The 17,653-nt window shown below is 45.9% G+C and overlaps 1 protein-coding gene across 1 annotated transcript in view; it reads left to right on the top strand.

Moving 5' to 3' along the window:
- The window catches only part of GPATCH11 (G-patch domain containing 11), a 47,341-nt gene extending 43,812 nt beyond the window's left edge, over positions 1 to 3,529 (top strand). The window contains exon 9 of the transcript XR_010086611.1: positions 2,913 to 3,529. The gene's annotated coding sequence lies outside the window, so the exon portion shown is untranslated. The remainder of the gene's footprint in view (positions 1 to 2,912) is intronic.
- The last annotated feature ends 14,124 nt before the right edge of the window (positions 3,530 to 17,653 follow it).

Genomic DNA, 17,653 nt, shown 5'->3' with positions numbered 1-17,653 from the left:
GGGATGAGGGGGGGGAATACTATGGGAGGGGTGGAAATTTCCTGGAATTTCCTTCTGAAAATGAGGTGCGTGTTATACGCCGGTGCGTGTTATACGCCGATAAATACGGTAAACTGATTCGGGCTAAGCAGTTCCTAGACATTATTTAAAATATCATAAAATATCACTTTAGTACGTTATTGCACATATCTGCAGGTTAATTCTCTGGATCGTAAGGGCCAGTCACATTACTTCCCCCACCATCCCCTGCTACGCGGTTATTTACCCCTGCTACGCGGTTCCGTTTTCCTGGCACTGGAGGTTCCCTCTCCCTCCCACCCCCCAATCCCCGGTTACGGAAGGGGTGAAAACCCCTTTAGTCACTTACCTGAGGCAGCAACGATGTCCCTCGTCGCTGCCTCCTCCTCCGCGCCGCTCCTCCTATTGACTCCGTCGGCCGGTGGGCGAGACTGATCCCGCCCACCGGCCGGGGAGACCTAATGCGCATGCCGCGCATGCGCATTAGGTCTCCCCATAGGAAAGCATTGAAAACGAATTTCAATGCTTTCCTATGGGGATTTGAGTGACGCTGGAGGTCCTCACACAGCGTGAGGACGTCCAGCGACGCTCTAGCACAGATAATCTGTGCTATAGAGCAGGAAGTTCCTCTAGTGGCTGTCTAGTAGACAGCCACTAGAGGTGGGGTTAACCCTGCAAGGTAATTATTGCAGTTTATAAAACACTCCCAACAGGTACACTGGAATGTCCTAACTTACTCTCTGCTACCAACGACCCATCCGCCGTTGACAAATTACTAGAGAGAGAGACCACATCAGGCTTTATGTTCGGTCCTTTTTCACAACCTCCTTTTTCTTCATGGCGCACGAACCCTATCAGAGTGATTACCAACAACACATCTAATAAAAAACGTTTGATTATCGATTTGTCAGTACCTAATTTAAAAAAAAAAAAAACCCTAGTGTAAATTCATTAATACCGTCTGAAGAATTCTCTCTTCATTTTGCCTCCATGGATCATGCCTTACAAGCTATACTACTGTCCGGCAAACAAGCACATCCATGGCATCAAATGGAGGGATAATTATTACTTCGCCACCAGGCTCACTTTCGGCTCCAGTAGCAGCCCGAAGCTGTTCGATATTTTTGCAGAAACACTTTGTTGGCTGCTCCTGAATACAGTCAGAAGCCCCACGGTCATACAATATTTCGACGATTTTTTACTGGTCGAGGCAGGATCCCTCACCCCACGTAGTGTCATTAGCACCACTGCACTGTTTTCTGCACTAGGTGTCCCACTGTCCCCTGACAAAACAATAGGCCCCACAACACAGTAGGTATTCTTTGGGATCTCACTCGACTCACTGACCATGCAGGCGCGCCTCCCCGATGTGATATTGGTACGCATTAGACTGGAATTGGACTAGTTCCTCCAGAAAGGTTCTGGTTCTCGGAGGGATCTCCAGTCTCTAGTGGGATACCTCAATTTTGCGATGCGTATCATTCCACAAGGGAGATCCTTCATCTCCAGGCTACTCTGTCTCTTACCAGGCATGCCTGATGATGGCACCATTGGCCTTAACCCGCCAGCCATAGCCGATTTAATTATGTGGAAGCACTTCCCAGCAGAGTGTAACAGCATCTCCATGTTCATTCCCCCACTGACCAAGCACTCTCCTGTTATTTGGACTGATGCAGCAGCTCACTTGGGGTTCGCTTCAATCTTTCGTAGCCACTGGTTCAGGGACGTGTGGCCTCAAGAGGCACTTGCCTTACCGGCTTTCATGGAAACTTCAGCCCTTTTAGAGGTCTATGCCATGTAGCAGCAGCACATACTTGGGGTCATCTGTGGGCCGGTAAGGCAGTCAAGTGTTTCTTAGACAATTTGGCAGCTTGCAATATCAAAAATAAAGGAAGCTCTTCCTCCTTGACCATTATGCGGTTAATACGGAGATTGACATGGCTGGCCGCCAACCTTCAATTTTATCTAGTTATGAACACATCCCAGGCATCCATAATACGGCAGCTGCCGCGTTGTACTGATCAAACTTTCAGGCTTTCTACAAGGTGCACCCCTTCGCCAACCAGCTCCCATCCAGAATACATACTTTTCCAGATTTAATTATAGAATAACTAGATTATTGACCCACGCACGGTTTCGCTCATGATACACTCTGTCTCTCAACACCAAAACAGCCAACAACAGGGCTGTAACTGAGTTACACGTATTGGGCAGGGGATTTCAAGTTTATGACAATAACTTCAAGACCATGGTGGCTTTTGCCTCTTCTTTTTGGCCACCTACACTTAAAATTAGTACATATCGCTCGGCCATCTAGCAGCCATTTACATCGCACTTTACGGCTTCCTCAGACCCTGAGAGTTCACTGTGGTCCATATATGGATGTCAGCTCCTGTCTTAAACTATCGGTGAGAACCATACACGGTAACCACTACGTTATGTCTCGACTCTCATCCAAACCAACCATACAACTACCCAACTACAATTCCTCTGTTTCTACAGAGAACTCTGGTGCCCCTGTTAAATATACTCTACTTAATTCTATCCACTACTTCTGTCTCCCACCTAAACTTCAAAGACCGGGCAGATAGAATCCTCTGTTTACAGCACGTTACTTCACCTCCTGAGCACGTTACTTCACCTCCTCAGGAAACCTAAATGTCTAGCATTGTAATACATTTTGAATAAAGTGTGTTTTCCGCAATATCTTTTGCCCTCTTTATTACAGGCCTACCCGTACGTTGGTATCGGCACACCACTACCAACTTTCCCCCCTCTTCTCTATTTTCATATACGAATTAAGTTCCGACTACAAGTAAAAGGCCATAGGCCTGCATTTGTGGGAGGAGTTTTCCCTATAAAAGATCTACCCCCCTGCTTACCTATCCTGTAAGAGTGACCCCTCCCACCACTCCCTCTAATAATTTTACTATCATCATTACATTACCTCTGGTGGGCCCTCTTTATTACAGGCCTACCCGTACGTTGGTATCGGCACACCACTACCAACTTTCCTCCCTCTTCTCTATTTTCATATACGAATTAAGTTCCGACTACAAATATATTTAATGCTACAGGAAGAACTCTCTGATATATGGGATAGAGCAATGCAATTAAGAACATTTTAAAATTTACATTCTTATTACAAATCCGCTTAAACAAGCCACAAGAATGCGTAATATTATGCTTGTGTTTGTGTTGTATTTGTTTCTTTGAGGCTTTTATGAGTGATTGATTGTAAATATCAAAACTGGCATTATTCAAACTTTTTTTTGTATAGATCTCACTGTTTAATGACAATTATTTGTTACATATGTGTTTCAAGCTATATAAAAGCCTATATGTGCTACTTCCATTGTATCTGATGAAGTGTCGCTAGGGGACTAGAGGTGTAGGGCGTTAGGGGGTAGATCCAGATTTCCCCCTGTGTGTCTAAGCCATGTCATGTTCATTAATAAAAGTATGATTCATTTTCTTTTACCATTAAAGTTTATTGAGGTGTTCATCTTTATTTAATGTTTTTTTTTTATTTTACTTTTATTATGTTCTGAGCAGTAGTGGAAACTGGGAATGCCTATTCCTATAAAAAAGGTACTCTGCACAATTTTGTACTGTATACTGATCTCCAGTTGATAAATACACAGCAAAACTTGCACCATCCTGGGTTAGTGGGTGGTGAACAAGAACCTGGCATAGAGACTGCCGTTCTGTTATGTCCTGGTTGGGGTGTTGACTTATTCCTGGCTGACCATTTCTTTGTATACCTGTGGTTTCTGCTCCATATGCATTGCAGGGATTTCTGCTATTCCATTTTATGCTTTATTCACAATCTATCCCTTTCATTAGTTCTCTTACAGCCCAGTGCCAACAAAGCTTACCCACCGTAGCTATTTCTCTAACTTGTGTTACTTTAATAATGTGTAATAGTTGTTTACGCATGCAATACCTAGCATGTTTCAATATCATTGTATTTTAAAATGAGACTGCATTGTCTAGCGGTTAATTCTTATGTGTCCAACTAAAACATGAAAATATGTTCATGTTTTTATATATGCTATGCTTAGCTTTGTATGTACACTCCTGTTATAACTCCTTTTGTCTGTATTGCATCTTGAAGTTGCCTCAATAAAAAGAGATTGGCAGAAAAGAAAACAAAATTGCCATACAAAAGTATATATTTCTAGAAAGTAGACATCACGGGCTATTTACCTACGGGTATTTTAAAACTTTTTAGTAGCAATATAACTTCTCATCTAAATATTGTAGTAAAATCTGTATTTTCTTCTGATTTTTAACATGCGCACCTATAACAACGTTTATTGTAAAGTGTATTTTGTAAATCTGATGTGTGCTACTCTACAAACTCCATATTGTATTCATCTACATCTTCTGAGTACAACAGTACCCCCGATCTATGCTTTTGGCACTATCCTGTGACGCTACAGTTGCATAAAAGACCAGACCTTTTCAGGAAGTGCATGGGGGCACTGGGCAACTTTGAAACCTGGGAGACATGGGGCACTCCCAGTGTCCCCATGGCTCCCAGCCAGTGTCCTTAGTATCTCAGTGTCCCCATGTCTCCAAGTGTTCCTGGTGTCTCCTAGTGTTTCCTAGGAAAGCTGACCTTGATGGACGCAAGTCTCTTCTCAGCTATGTAACTATGTAACTAGTCTCCCAAAGTCCCCTAGTCTTCCAGTGTCTCAGTGTCCCCTAGTATAAAAGAAAAAATCTCAGGCACTCACTGTGATAGATTTAAGCAGGTTTATTGGACACCGCAACATTTTGATCTGTACCCAGGTCTTTATCAAGTCCCCAGTGTCCCCTATGTATCACGTTGTCCCCGATGTATCACAGTGTCTCAGTGCCCCATGTCTCCCTGGTGTCTCTCAGTGTCCGTAGTGTCTCAGTGTCCGTAGTGTCACAGTGTCCTCTAGTCTCCCAGTTTCCTCATGTCTCACTTTCCCCCTAAGTGTCCCCTAGTATAAAATAAAAAAAATCTCAGGCACTCACTGTGATAGATTTAAGCAGGTTTATTGAACATCACAACGTTTTGACCTATACCCAGGTCTTTATCAAGTCCCCAGTGTCCCCTATGTATCACAGTGTCCCCGATGTATCACAGTGTCTCAGTGCCCCATGTCTCCCAGTGTCCCTGGTGTCTTTCAGTGTTCCCTGGTCTCCCAGAGTCCCCTAGTCTCCCAGTTTTCCCATGTCTCACTTTCCCCCGAAGTGCCTCAGTGTCCCCTAGTATAAATGAAAAAAAAATATCAGGTACTCACGGTGATAGATTTAAGCAGGTTTATTGGACATCACAATATTTTGACCTGTACCCAGGTCTTTATCAAGTCTCCAGTGTCCCCTATGTATCACAGTGTCTCAGTGCCCCATGTCTTCCAGTGTTCCCTAGTATTTCAGTGTTCCCATGTCTCCTAGTGACATGGGGACACTGGAAGCACATGGGGACACAGACACAAAGGGACTGGGAGACTGGGAGGCATGCCCCCTTTTTGGGTATGTTTGCCCCTTTTGGCAGTACTGGTTATGTGATTTGCATCAGTGGCCCACCCTTTTACTCCATCCATAGACTTCCTGCTTTACTGGACACTGCTGTTAGGGGGTATGGATTTACTTGAAAGATGAAAGCGTGAGATTAGCATAGGGTATGTGTTTTATCATAGCTGCATCCTATGAGTTTTGATCCAGCACCATCTCCATCAGATACATGACGCTTGGTAGGACTGTTTTAGTGCTTTTGGTCGATAAGATATTGTAATTAGGCCCATCATAATTGTCAGTACCAGGCCCACTGGGCTCTTAATCTGACCCTGCCTACACACACAAACTACATTTCTGACATACACACTCTGGATCGCCTATGTATACACTAGATTCCTTGTAAGCAAAGACATACTATATTCCCTAAAAACACACTCTCTACAACCCCTACACATACTAAATCGCCTATACACACACACACACACACACACACACACACACACTACAGCCCGTATGCACACACTAGCGACAACCCCTATACGCATTATGCCCCCTATACACACACACTCTTTACAGCACCTAGACACATATACATTACATTACATTACACCACAAACACAACACGACTGAAACCAACCTATTAACACAATACCACACCACAATCAGTTCACTCTATACACACACAATCCCACAAGCAGGCTCCAAACACATGCACAATACTCTCTCCTGGCATTTTTGTCTTCTGGTATCCCATTTATGGAGACACCAGAGACAAACTTCATGCAAACACAATTCAAGCATGTTATTATATTTGCTAGCATAGTGCAGAACATATACAGGACCTTTGTCTCATGCTAGAGCTCTTCAGCAGTGCTCTGCGCATGATCTGCCTTGGAAGAGCATTGAACCAACACGCTCACTTTGAGATGGGGTGTGCTTGCCATTGGGGGGTGACAAAACACACCCTGTCTGGCCCGCCCAGTCTCAGTGGGCCGCTGTGATTAAAAAATGCCGGGACTGAATGTTTTTCCAATCTGGTCCTGATCACATATATGATATGCATTGTGAGTATATACATCAAAGTGCTATCACTTTATTTGTTTAGTTTTGACACTGCATTTTTTTGTATTCTGTTTTCTATCACAATGATTTTGAATTATATATATATATATATTCAAAATGCTCTTACAACAGATTATTTAAATACACTTTACCTCATTTAGCACTAGCACTATTTCATTTGTCTAACATGTTTGAATTAGTGTATGACCCAACATTATTGGGGTTCTGTGGTGTAGTGGAGGGCTTAACACGATATGGCCATATGGTGGAACTGAATCCCCATATTCGTTTGCTAAGATAGATGATTTTAGGAGGTTTTGTATAATAGTAAACTGTGCTTTGCCCCTGCCCAGTCTTAAATTTAAAGGACTTAGTATATGGAGGAGAGGCAGCAGAGCAAACGTTTCAAGAGTTCAAAGAAGAACTGTAATTCAAATCACTGAACAAGACATTAAATATCACATTGAATCCTCTTCAGTCTAGGCAAAGCCATTTGTGAATAGCATAATTGGAATATTACTATTATTATTATTATCGCCACGTCCAGCGTTACAGCTTGGCTGTCTCCTACCCACCCTGGACCTACGACAAGGCTCCAGGTTCCAATGGGTAAACCTCTCTTCCTCCATAGAGTCAAGCAGGAACAGCTCTTAAAAGAGCTAAGTGATGGGGCGGGGCCTGACCGCAGAGCCGAGCAGACGTGTCTCCGTGCGGCTCCCGCATCAAATGACTAACTATGTCAGTAATCTGCTCGGGGAAGCAGAGGAGAGACAAATCCTGACCCTAACGAGGCAAACAGAGCCAGAACCTACCAGGGGATACCCCTCCGGTGGCCCAACCCGACGGATTCTCTACACCAGCATATGCGGCCTACACACGTGGCTGGCGCGGGGGAGACGGCGGCTCCCCGGCGTCCACTAGCTACGACACGCTCAAGCCTGAACCCCCGTTCCCCCCCAATGGACCGGTGGGGGTTATCCCGGTCCCCGCCAGCCCGAGGCATACAGCAAAGCCACCCATGGTAGCACTTCACCAACCAAGCGCTACTGGCGGCGGCCAGTACAAGATGGCGGACGGGCCCACGAGGACAGAGCTCACATTACCACAGCCTACTGGTAAGCAGCTCACCCCGGTAGAGCACTATTCAATGCAGCTAGACATAATTTTCCACTGCTTCTGGTACAGCCTGGAACTACGCTGTAAGCCGATGGAACCAGCTTCAGAGAAAAGGGCAGAGAGGCGGGAGGCGCAGAGCAGGAGGGGGCCACATCCAGGCACACCGCGCAGAGAAGCAAGCGACACTCGCCCTGGCAACCATCCTGGGCTGAAGGCCAAGCGGAGAGTCACTCCACGGCACCGACCACACCGCCGGAGGCCCGACCGCCGCAGGTGGCAGCAGCAGAACATCCGGCCTGGTGCTGGAGGGCGGCCTCTCAACACTCACTCCTCGCCATGCCCTTGGGGACACTGCAGACGCGTATTCCCTTCCCTCCACGCAGAGGTATCGGCTGAAAACGGGTCTATCGGCACGCTGACACCTCCAACAGTGAGCAGCAACACCTGCAAAGAACATCTCCAGGACTATCTGTGACACCCTCCCGGAATTTAACCACATCTAGCCTGTTCTCACTTTGGGCTGCCAAAACGGACTGACGGCCTTTATAGCCTGCTTCACAGACTTCTGCAGCCTGGTTTAGTATTACCCGGTTCTTACTTATGTATGCTCAGCCTGAGACACACCAATCTACGAATGAGCATACTCCAAGGCATACTCTTCTTGTGATTACTATTAAGTTACTGTTAATCGTTGTTTTACTCTTACCGTGACTTTACCTAACTAACCTAAGCTAGAACCTTAGACGTATGTTTAACTATTAATGCTCATAAGCCGTAGATATGTCTATTCTGCATAGCTACGTTTGCGCATATTTTGCTAGTTACCTATATCTTGCAATCGCATGTTAACTACCTACATAGTGTATCAGCAGGTTACTTCGCACTGAATAGCTTTCGAACAAGTTTATAGACCCGCAGCACTCAGATGATTCCAACGTATTAACTATTGGCTAGGTGAATAGCATGATTGTATATACACTGTATCTGCATTGAATACAGAGCTCCAAGCATAGCTCCAGTATTCTGGTAGTAACTTAACATTGGCGGTGTTTGCTTGCTTTTAAAATGCTTTATATATGTTTTCGTTAATAAACTTAAAAAACAAAAAGTGTCATTACTAAACAAAGAAATGTATCTATCTAATCTAGCGCTAACGATGTATTAACCCCATCCTGTGAACAAACCGTACATTTCCCCTTCTCTCACTTCTGTATCCCATCTCATATGCCGCAATAAAATAAAGATTGACAAAAAAAAAAAGAGCTAAGTGATATAGCAATCCCCAGGGTAGATGCAGCCTTTTCCCCCACACATGAGACAAGACTCTATGTTGAGGGTAAAACAGGAACTCTTTAATGCAAAGCAAGCACTTACAATTTATACACACATTTAAACCCCATTTAAAAGCTTTATTTACATACAATAGGTTACGTAGAGCACTATAGTACAAGGAAGGGTGGGGTCAGACAGTAGCAAGGGCTGATGGGAGATTGAGGAGGGACAAAGCAGCCAGTTTAAACTGGTCTGGCAGTGTCCCTGGGACAACGCCCTACTGGGAAACAATAGGACAGGAAAAAGGTGGAGGGGAAGAGGCACATTTTCCCATGGAAGTCACTTTTTAACATGTCTTTTTGCAGGGCCCATAGTCTTTGGGCAGGAGGCTGGCAAACAGGCCCCTCCAAAAACCATTGGCGAGGTCATTTTCACCTTCTGTCGGTCAGTACCTGAGTTAGTCGAGTAGCCCACCAACAAGTAAATGCTGGTACTCCTGGATTCTCGGTCTCTCTCCAGCTGGTAGTTGGTGTTCCTTGGTGGGCAAAGACCAGCAGTGCTCTGCCCCGCAGCCAGGGTTACAGCTGGGTAATTGTGAGGAATGCCAGTTCCAGGATCAAGGACAAGGGGAGGGCAGAGGCCAACTGCACTCTGCCCCATTGCCATCGCTTCTGCTGAGGTGGCCTGTGGGTATTCAGGCCTGGGACAAAAGAAAATGGGAGGACAGAGGCCAACTGCGCTCTGCCCTGATGACAGCTCTTCTGCTGGGATAGAGTCAGGACCTGGTTGGGGATCTGCTGTGGAGAGGAGGGATTGCCTACCTCCTCCTCCTGGCCTTCCTGTGGTGTTGGTTTGGGATCTGGACCAGCCGTCCATCATCCCTGTAGGACTGATGCAGAGACCGCAGTCCCATCTGCACCATTGGGGTCAGGGATGCTGTCCCCCTGTGGTCTCATCTCCTGGTATCTCCGGCTGCTGTTGGAGAGAGAGACCGGTTGTCTCCTCTCTCTGCTAGGTAAACTGCCGTTGTGGAGGGAGACCGGTTGTCTCCTCTCCCTGACACTCACCCTGCCGCTTGGGAGGGAGAGGGATGCTCTCCTCTCCCTGTAACTCTGACTGCCACTGGGGAGAGAGACCAGTTGTTTCCTCTCCCTGCAAGGTACACTGCCGCTGGGGAGGGAGGACGATTGCTCTCCTCTCCCTGTAACTCACCTTTCCGCTGGGGAGTGAAGATGATGCTCTCCTCTCCCTGTGACTGTCTGCCACTGGGGAGAGAGACTGGTTGTCTCCTCTTCCTGCAAGTTACAGTGCCGCTGGGGAGGGAGACCAGTTGTCTCCACTACCTGTAGGATACACTGCCGCTGGGGAGGGAGACCGACCGTCTCCACTCCCTGTAACTCACCCTGCCGCTGGGGAGGGAGGATGATGCCCTCCTCTCCCTGCAAGGGAAGCTGCTGCTGGGGAGGAAGGACAACACCATCGGCCCCCTGGGATGCACACTGTCGCTGGGGATAGAGACCAGTTGTCTCCTCTCCCTGCAAAGTAAACTGCCACTAGGGGGGAAGGATGACACCTTCAGACCCCTGGGATGCACACTGCTGCTGGGGAGGGAGACCGCTTGTCTCCACTCCCTGTAGGATACGCTGCCGCTGGGGAGGGAGACCGGCCGTATCCACTCCCTGTAACTCACCCTGCCGTTGGGGAGGTTGGACGATGCTCTCCTCTCCCTGCAAGGGAAGCTGCCGCTGGGAATAGAACAGAATGTCTCTACTCCCAGTAACTCCTGCTGTAGCTGGGGATCTGGGCTGTCTGCCCCGCATCCCTGTAGGGCCGGTAGAGAGACCTCGGTCCCATCTCCATCTGCCATCTGTGGGAAGTCCCAGGACCAACCTATGATGTCCTCCCAGCTGAAGGGTTGTAGGTCTGGATCTGCCACCCAGCTCTCTGTCTTTGCCTGCAGGGTAGATTGGGGCTGAATTGAGCTTAGCAGCCATTAGTAGTCCTGCTCCAGTTCCCACTACATTGTTACCAGGTGGGTCATGTCTGTTTGCACCTTGTTGTCGTCAGCCCAAACATGCATGCCCGTCCTGTAGTCATAGATGTCCCAAAATCTAGACCCCTCTGTGCTGCCGAAGTCAGTGTCCTCCTCCAAGGCATCCCATAGTAAACCAGGGCCATCGTAATCATCACCCTCAGGCCTGTCGTGCTTAGCCGTCCAGGGGGTATGCCGGACCGTATACCACCATATGGCCGGGTAGGCATCCTCCACCAAAATCTCCTTCCTTACCAGGCCCTTAGCTCTGTTACCCACTCGTCCAGGGGCTGCTCTCCTAGGAGGGTCATCTGCATCGCCACTTGCATTTGTAGCCGCTGCTCCTCGCGGGGGAGACTCTCGCCCCGCCGACGCTGTACGCCATCCAGGGCCTCATACCAGACGTCTTTCCGGACTGCATCCCTCCAGTCCAGGTCATCCTCCTCCTCGTATAGGAACGCTGTTCGGGGACAAGCTGGTTCCATACTGCTGTAGCCAGGGGAGCTGTACAGGGACAAGAGTTGCCCTCAATTATAAGTCCACACATTACCGGTGTCTCCGAGCTGATTTCCCCAAGGTAGATGCAGCCTTTTCCCCCACACATGAGACAAGACTCTATGTTGAGGTTAAAACAGGAACTCTTTAATGCAAAGCAAGCACTTACAATTTATACACACATTTAAACCTCAACAGCCTCATTTACATACAATAGGTTACATAGAGCACTATAGTACAAGGAAGGGTGGGGTCAGACAATAGCAAGGGCTGATGGGAGATTAAGGAGCAGTGGGTGGGGGCCCTAAATACTAATTAGGGGGGACCTAATGTCCTCCCCCCTGGCCCCCACCCCTGAGCAGTGGGTGGGGGCCCTAAATTAGAATGAGGGGGGAACCTTATGTCCTCCCCCCTGGCCCCCACCCCTGAGCAGGTAACGCAGGTAACTTTTTTATTTTCTTTGGTTTTTACTATATATTGGGGCTGATGAGTACTGTAGTCATTGCTGCCAGCCCAGTAGTGATGGGAGTGAGCGCAGGACTTGTCTTTTTGTATTTGTATTTACTTTGTATCACACAGCCTTGTTACAATGTTGCCGCCCATCCCATGTGTTCCCTATTAAGGGTTAATAAGTATATAGGGGTGTATATATATAAAAAATACCTCTCTCTGTCTCATTAGAGATATCTTTGCCAGAAGCTCAAGGAAGCAGGCTGAAGGGTCAGCGTTAGGACCCGCTTACGGGGGGTCTGCCTTGACGTTGGCAGGCGGGCATTCCCTCCAATGGCCATTGGAGCAACTAAATGACCTCCATTTGTCTAAATATACATAGGGATTAAGGAGAGAGCGCAGGTAACTTTTTTCTTTTCTTTGGTTTTTACTATATATTGGGGCTGATGTGTACTGTAGTCATTGCTGCCGGCCCAGTAGTGACGGGAGTGAGCGCAGGACTTTTCTTTTTGTATTTGTATTTACTTTGAATCACACAGCCTTGTTACATTGCTGCCGCCCATCCCATGTGTTCCCTATTAAGGGTTAATAAGTATATAGGGGTGTATATATAAAAAATACCTCTCTCTGTCTCATTAGAGATATCTTTGCCAGAAGCTCAAGGAAGCAGGCTAAAGGGTCAGTGTTAGGACCCGCTTAGGGGGGTCTGCCTTGACGTTGGCAGGCGGGCATTCCCTCCAATGGCCATTGGAGCAACTAAATGACCTCCATTTGTCTAAATATACATAGGGATTAAGGAGAGAGCGCAGGTAACTTTTTTCTTTTCTTTGGTTTTTACTAATTACATTTATTGCAAATTAATTTTGTTTGCAAATCATGCCATAACTACAGTCAGAGAGTTCACAACGCAGGGACAATGCAAGCCTCTGAACGATGAATACAGTGTATCCAGCACTGCAAGCCCACCCATGAATATAACTACAGCTCCTTATACCCACACAATGCAACCCCTATTTTTTCACTGTAATAAATTCTGCTTCTTCTGTGTCTTTCTGTGATTGCTTCAGTTGATTGATAGATACGTCTTTTGCATATATAGTCTTGGGTCAAAGGCTCGCTACATTAATATACGTCTATATTAATGAAAAGTACTAATATGCAATCTGACTTACGGTTTCTTACGGTTTATTCTTAGTTACTGATACATAATAAAACAACAAAGGATGTTACATGATCATGGATGTTCAACAGCAGATGGTAATTTCTGGACTTCTGAAGGGATAGTTACATTGTTACATCGAGAGAGAGACAGAGAGCCCTCGTGTCCCTTTGTTCAGTTAATATATATATATATGTGCCCATACTGACGTCAGAGTATAACTCTAGCCATATAAGGACAAGACCCCCAATCCACATTCCAGAGTTCTCATACAAAGAAAGCCATGTGACTTAGACCATCTGTTACTTGTCACTCCACACATCCATATATAATCAATAGAAACATAGAATATGCAATATTCTACATTCACTAATGGTGCTAGTTGGGGCCTCATGTTTGAGTTTGCCTAAGGTCTGACAAAGTCTAGACGCCCCAGGCTAAAACTGTGCAGGAGGATAGTGCAGGAGCTACCTCCTGCATGGCGTCCATAGAGGGTTTAGAGGATGTGATATGATATGATATCACATCCTCCTCAGGGCCGGCCTTAAGGGTGTGCGAGCTGTGCGGCCGCACATGCCCGGCTGGGATTATAACCCCCCCACCCATATTGCAGCGGGGGCGGAGCTTCCTGTGCTGCAGAGGCGGAGCAAAATGTATGGCGGGGCAGAGATAAAAGTGCCGGATAACTGCTGCAGGGGAAGTCCCTGCTTCCCCAACGACCAGTCTCCAGGAGCTCCACTGACTCCACTCCTCCATAATGAACAGAGGTAACTATGTGTGATTGTCTGCCTGTGTCTGTGTGTGTGACTGTGTGTGTGTCTGTGTGTAAGCAGGGACGTATTTGCCGTGGGGTAAACAAGGCATTTGCCTTGGGCAGCAATTTCCAGGGGGCGGCAAAAAACGCCGGCCCCAAATGCCCAGGCAAATACCTGGTTTGCCTCGATTTATGGGAGCCCAAGAGCTGGCCGGCTGGCAACCTTTGGGCTCACCTGGGGCAGACAGGCAGTGGTTTCCTGAGCGAGTGAGGAGGGAGCACTTTCCCCTGCGCTCTCTGCTAAGCTCCCTCGCGCTACCCGCAATGATGCCGGGAGCCGGAATATGACCCGCCATCACAATGAGGCGTGTGAGGATGCTGAGCAGAGAGCTCAGAGGAAAGTGCTCCCTTGCTGAAAACCTAGAGCGCCCGCCAGCCTGCACATTCGTCCACCTCCCTGCCCAGCAGACCCACTGGACCCCAGGTGAGAAATCCACCCAGCTATCCCAAAAGTAGGGAGGCTGGGTGGATTTAATTTTAAAAAAAATTATTAATAATAGTGAGGAGGGAAATGTGTGTGTGTGTGTGTGTGTGTGTGAGTGTGTGAGTGTGTGTCAGTGAATGTGAGTGAGTGTCTGAATGTGAGTGAGTGTGTCAGTGAACGTGAGTGAGTGTGTGTCAGTGAATGTGAGTGTGTCTGAATGTGAGTGTGTGTGTCAGTGAATTTGAGTGAGTGTGTATGTCAGTGAATGTGTGTGTCAGTGAATGTGTGTGTCAGTGAATGTGTGTGTCAGTGAGTGTGTGTCAGTGAATGTGAGTGTGTCTGAATGTGAGTGTGTCAGTGAATTTGAGTGAGTGTGTATCTGTCAGAGAATGTGTGTGTCAGTGAATGTGTGTCTCAGTGAATGTGTGTGAGTGTGTGTGTCTGTGAATGTGTGTGTGTCTGTGAATGTGTGTGTCGGTCAGTGAGTGCATGCGTCTGTCAGTGAGTGCATGCGTCTGTCAGTGAGTGCATGCGTCTGTCAGTGAGTGTGGGCCGAATAAGTGTATGTGTGTCTATCAGTGTGTCAAATCAGTGAGTGTGTGTATGTCATTGTTTGTCAGTGTATATGAGAGTGTGTGTCTATCAATGAGTGTATGCATCTATCAGTGATTGTGTGAGTCTGTCAGTGAGTGAGCGTCTGTCAGTCAAAGTGCGGCCTTGACAAGAAGGGGTGGAGAAAATTTAAATTGGGGGGGGTGCCCGAGCACCGTCCTGCCTAGGGCAGCACAAATCCTAAATACACCACTGTGTGTAAGACTGTCTGCCTGTGTGTGTGTGTGTCTGTGTGTGTGTGTGGCTGTCTACCTGTGTGACTGCATTTGTGAATGTGTGTAAGACTGTCTGCCTGTGTGTGTGTGTGTATGTGTGTGTGGCTGTCTGCCTGTGTGACTGTGTTTGTGTATGTGTGTAAGACTGTCTGCCTGTGTGTGTGTGTGTGTGTGTGTGACTGTGCGTGTGTGTGACTGTCTGCCTGAGTGTGTGTGTGTGACTGTCTGCCTGAGTGTGTGTGTGTGACTGTCTGCCTGTGTGTGTGTGTCTGTATGTAAGACTGTCTGCCTGTGTGTGTGTGGCTATCTGCCTGTGTGTGTGTGACACTGTTTGCCTGTATGTGACTGTCTGCCTGTGTGTGTGTGTGTGTGTGACTGTCTGCCTGTGTGTATGTGTGTGGCTGTCTGTGTGTATGTGTGACTGCCTGCCTGTGTGTGTGGCTGTCTGCCTTTGTGTATGTGTGTGGTTGTCTGTGTGTGGCTGTCTGCTTGTGCGTGTGGCTGTCTGCCTCTGTGTGTGGCTGTCTGCCTGTGCGCGTGTGTGTGTGTGTGTATGTATGTGACTGTCTGCTTATAAGTGTGTGTGTGTAAGACATTCAGTGTGGCTGTATGTATGTTACTGTCTGCCTGTAATTGCATGTGAGTGTGTTTATCTGCCTATAACTGTGTATGTGTGTGACTGCATGTACCTGTGTGTTTCTGACTGATCCTGTGTATGTGACTATCTGCCTGCAACTGTGTGCATGTGGTGGATTTGACATTGTATATGTATAACTGTGTGCATCTGACTGTGAGACTGTGTGCACAAAACTCTGCAAAAATATACACCTGCATTCAGTGGTGTATCCTGGTTTTGTGCTGCCCTAGGCAGGACAAAACTCAGGCGCCCCTCTCCCCCCTCGACACCCCCACCCAACCCTTCCCCCCCCGTCCCGCCTTCTAAATACACACACACACACACAAATTCACTGACAGATACGCATACACTAGCTAACAGACACACACACAGTCAGACACACACACTCACTAGCAGACACACACACTCACTGTCAGACACACACACTCTCTGTCAGACACACACACTCTCTGATATATAATATATTATAATATAATATATAGAATATAATATTATATAATATATAATATAATAATATAATAATATATAATATATTATAATATAATAATATATAATATATATAATAGAATATTATATAATATAATAATATATAAATATAATATAATAATATATAATATATATAATATTATATATATTTATTATATATATTATATATTATTATATTATTATATTATATATATTATTATATTATATATTAATATATTATATATTATAATATTATATATAGTATATATATATTATTATATTATATATTATATATATATATTATATATATTATTATATTATATATTATATTATATATATTATATATTATTATATTATATTATATATATTATTATATTATATATATTTAATATATATAATATAAAATAATAATATATAATATATATAATATAATAATATTAATAATATATAATATATATAATATAATAATATATAATATTAATAATATATAATATAAATAATATATAATATATATAATATAATAATATATAATAATAATATATAATATTAATAATATATAATATATATAATATAATATAATAATATATAATTAATTTAACCTACCCCCCAGCCTCCTTACCTTTGGGAATGCTGGGGGGGGTTCTTTATCTCCCTGGGGTCTAGTGGGGCTGCCGGTCGGGCTGCTGGGCTGGTTGCTGGGCGGGCAGCTGGCGAGGGAGCTCTTCCTCTGAGCTCTCTGCTCAGCTCCCTCGCGCGCCGCAGAGTGAGGCTGGGAGCCGGAAGATGACGTCATATTCCGGCTCCCAGCCTCACTCTGCGGCGCGCGAGGGAGCTGAGCAGATCGCTCAGAGGAAGAGCTCCCTCGCTAGCCGCCCGCCCAGCCCATCAGCCCGACCAGCCCATCAACCCGACCGGCAGCCCAGTTAGCCGCAAGGCTAACAAGGCACTTGCCCTGGGCATTTGGGGGCGGCGTTTTTTGCCGCCCCCTGGAAAATGCCGCCCAAGGCAAATGCCTTGTTTGCCTTGCGGCTAAAACGCCCCTGCCTGCATTCACACATAGGCCTAAATGCATGTTTTTATCTGAATTAAATACCCATCACACACAGCCAATAAACCCAGCACAAATATCACATACAACCAATACACGCATATCACACACAGTTAATACACCGATTACAAATATCACACACAGCCAACATATAGCATACATTTCACACACACAGTCATCACACCTATCATATACACAGACAACACAAACATTACATCATATTATAGTGAGATGTATTACAGTGGAGCTCTGGTATATAAATTGCACATTACTCTATGTTTTATAGTTAGGGAGCTTGGTGATACACTAATAGACACATTACTTAGAGTTGTATTGTT

This window comes from Pelobates fuscus, chromosome 2 (assembly GCF_036172605.1).
Source record: "Pelobates fuscus isolate aPelFus1 chromosome 2, aPelFus1.pri, whole genome shotgun sequence".
Lineage (NCBI taxonomy): Eukaryota > Metazoa > Chordata > Amphibia > Anura > Pelobatidae > Pelobates > Pelobates fuscus.
This window is presented reverse-complemented; position numbering and strand designations above follow the sequence as displayed.